The sequence below is a fragment of the Micropterus dolomieu genome, linkage group LG05 (assembly GCF_021292245.1).
Source record: "Micropterus dolomieu isolate WLL.071019.BEF.003 ecotype Adirondacks linkage group LG05, ASM2129224v1, whole genome shotgun sequence".
Classification (NCBI taxonomy): domain Eukaryota; kingdom Metazoa; phylum Chordata; class Actinopteri; order Centrarchiformes; family Centrarchidae; genus Micropterus; species Micropterus dolomieu.
Genome location: NC_060154.1, coordinates 15,958,560 through 15,962,313, shown reverse-complemented (window position 1 = coordinate 15,962,313; position 3,754 = coordinate 15,958,560). Strand labels below are relative to the sequence as shown.

Below are 3,754 nucleotides of genomic sequence, written 5' to 3'. Positions count from 1 at the left end.
GGGGGGGGGGGGGGGGGGGGGGGGGGGGGAGAGATGGCTAATAAGCGTAGGGAAATCACGCAGCCAAAAGAGGGAAAATGGCCACACCCATAGCAGACCTTTGCAGTTGGCAAACACATTCACAGGGCCCATCCACCTGTAACAATCTAATCAAACAAGAACCCACATAAAAATACTAGCACGAATAGCAGGAGTTGATCAGGCAGGCAAAACAGCAGTGGCCATACAATCCTAAAATTACAAGAATCGAATTAGTTCAGTTATTTAACACATACTACAAAAACATACCTGCTAAATACTTTACAGATGATATTTACCTCAAACAGTGCAGAAGATAGTCAACCCAGCTCCGACTCCACCTCAGTTACGGATCAGACATTTAGGCCCACTGCAATGTAAATCATGTTATCAAAGGCCACCTATAAACACACAAACTAGTAGACTTGCATAGCTCTACTCCATAGCATCTTTTTACCTCAGGGTTATCAACCACCAATGCCTTCTCTGCGGTGAACTCTAGCATAACAGGCTATTCGACCAACAAAGTCTGGACAACAGGTGGCTTAAAATGCCTGTGATAAAAACAAATTAAGACATGTTCACAAAAGTTAAAATATTGTCGCCGTGACGCATAACTTCTAGAAGACATACCTGCTCTCTAGCCACACTGGAACACAATATGCCTACAGAGAAATGTTGAGTGTTCCCAATAAATCAACTCTTAAGGAGGCACAGGTGTCCTGCTTCTGGGGCGAGTTCAGCGCCGACAAAACGTAGAAAAACGTTTTTTTCAATGGAAACGGTGTTGCCTTGAACACCCTGCTGTGTACGCAAGCGCACTGCATTTTCTTGCCTTTCTAATGCCGTTGTGTTTACAAACTTGTGGCAGCTGATTGGATAACACCTAAGACACGCCCACCAAACTGGAGAAAACATACCTCGAAGCCCGTTGCAGAACGTTGCGCAACGCTGCAAGGAAACATGTCGTTCAATCAGAAAACGTTGCAAACCGGTGCAAAACGTTTTGAGATTGAACTCGCCCCTGGAGAGACAGGGGGTGGAGCTTCACTGAGGGGTTTCAACAGATTGTGGCATTACTAGGCCAAAAGCCTGCCTATCACATTAGTATGGCTGATGGCTCTAAATACTGCAATACCCATTAGCCTCAGCTACCGTTGCCAAGAAGAGGAACCCTGTCTCAGGCACGAAACAACCGAATTGATCCAAAACTGATCACAAATGTAAACTGAACTGATTTACACAACATTTACATCAGGTTTCTACAAAGCAAAAACTTTAGCTTCTGCTTACACATGCAACATAAATTTATGCTTGGCGATTGGATGCTGCATGCATCTTGGGAGTTGACGTCGCTTTTAACATTGGAAAATGATGTCCTGTGACATTTGTTAAAGGTACGTTTTAGGTATTGTATACCTTTATTAGACATTAAATGACATTAGAGTAATGAAAGAAAATAAAGGGTGGAAGAGAGATGGGGAATGACGCTCAACAAGAGATGTTGTGGTTCATGGTTGGTGCCTCGGCCCACAAGGACACTCCTACTTACCACCTACAGTATATCTTTCAAAAAAGCTCCATCTGCCAGTCAACTAACTGCAATAAATGCAACAAATGAATTAGACTTTTTCTTAAACAACAATGGACACCTAGAATAATTCCACACATATTGCAACAACTTCAAGTTTACATTTACATTTGTTACAGCAGTAAATTTTAGGAAAATCCTACAATTTGTTAAAGTAGAGGTTTTGGATACCTCAGGAGATATAAAGGTAAATCCGTTACTACTTGTCAGACTAAACTTTAAACTACCACACAACCCTCTAAAGAGCTCCAACACAGTGGATGCATGTGACTACGGTCTTGCCTGTGGCTCCATATTGGATGTGAATGTGTCTCAACATGTGATTGTATGGGTGTGTGTTCTGAATTTGCATGTACATGAGTGTGTGTGTGTGCAGTGTCACTGTATTTCTGTGTGTGAGAACAACGTGCCCTCTCAGAGCAACTCAAAGTGGATGAGCCCGAGGGGCCCGTAGGGGTTGGTAAAAATAGCCCCGAGGCTGATTAGGAGCGAGGCGGCGAGGGGATTTAAAAAACCTGCTCATTACAGCACCTGTAAGGCCTTTTTAAGTAGCCCTTCTGCAGAGCCCAGCTGCTCACATCTGCCAAGAGCTTTTCGCCATGCCCGTAAACTCCTCTCCCGCATCCTCCAGGGGCGGGACATCACAATGCAAGACGACGACAATAGTGGGTAAAAACTATGGCCTCAATACATCCCCCCAATACAAAAAAGTTACTTTATCTATGTATCTATCTAAGTGGCATGCTGCTTGAATTTTAAATAGCATCCTCATTTTACTATTACCATTCTCCATAAGGAACTGGAACGTTTTCCGTTTGACCTCGAAATTAATTTCTAGCTTGATCAAATTTTGAGCCTTAGTTTTCCTCCATTTCTCGTGTGAAGGTGATACATGAAGCAAAGCTGAAGAAAGTTTTATGGCCATCTGCACTCCCCACACACCTAAATGAAAAACTGACACAGTCTAGAGAAAAGAAATAACTTACTACTCCTTTAAAACAATAACACAAACAGCTCAACCATGGTTGATTAAAGTTGTCCTCTATAAAGGGTATACAAACTCCCCAAGAGCGGTGCTTGCCGCCGTTATTGAACCAGCAATCTGTGGGGTCTGAAGAGGCTACGCCCCTCTGTCAAGGTACTGCTATGAAGTCGCAGCCTGCCCTGACCCCGGCTGACTCCCATCAGCCCTCCTGCTGGGACAGTAAAACAAACGAACCCCCCGTAGACAGGCTGTTTAGAAATGTGCTGTAGTGAAGCCTGTCCCTGGATGCCTGTAGGAGGGAGAGACAGAGGTAAAAGACAGATACAGTAAAGAAGCACTTGCGCACTGTGATGGAAAACACATCGCAAATGTAATCAAACAATTCTTGTTAAGTAAAAAAAAAAAAAAATCAAAAATGTTTTCATACAACTGCGAAATTATACCAGACAAGCAGAACACAGAGCTGTGTTTCCTATGCTTAAATTAGCCCACTTTGTAGCAACAATTCATCAGTAATTTTGTTTTGGATGTTTGGACATCGGTTGATGTCAGCTCTCTAAGTGAAATAGTTGGCTATTTGGTTCCTGGCATGAGTTTTGGCAAACAGCTGGGTTTGGATTCAGTTCAGGATGTGGTGGACTATTTGACGCTGCTGCCATGTTTTCTGCTGTTTAACATTTTTTTCCAGTTTAATCCAGTTTTTCTTTTAATTATTCCAATACATGTGCTTATCTACATGGACGTAAGTCTATTTTAGCTTGCAGAGCTCGCTTGGTAAGAACAAAAAATGAACACAATTTAAATAAATATATTCTACATATGTCAAGTATTTAACCAGTACCACATTTCTGACTCATCTGTACAGTTTTCATGCAATATTCTACATAATACTTACAATGTCTAAATGTAGAGGAGAAACGGTAAATGAGTTTAATACTTAGAATTAAGTGAGTGTTGTACTGGACAGCATTAGAAGGGGACATATTGTACCTGTGTGGGTTTACACACACACACAAACGTATTTTCTAGATAGTTACATGTTTAAAAAAGCCATTATTTATCCAGTGAAGGTCACCTGAGCCTGGCCACCCTTATCCAACACACGGGTTTACATGCACACTTCCACTCATTCACGACTGAAACCTGCCCAGTAAAATTAC

The 3,754-nt window shown here is 42.2% G+C and overlaps 1 long non-coding RNA gene across 1 annotated transcript; it reads right to left on the bottom strand.

The window, feature by feature from the left end:
* Positions 1-70: 70 nt before the first annotated feature.
* Positions 71-1,024, bottom strand: LOC123971131. The gene is made up of 4 exons (XR_006825137.1): positions 652-1,024; positions 476-572; positions 318-388; positions 71-231 (listed from the first exon to the last, which is right to left on the bottom strand). It is a non-coding gene; the product is annotated as an uncharacterized LOC123971131 (long non-coding RNA).
* Positions 1,025-3,754: the final 2,730 nt, after the last annotated feature.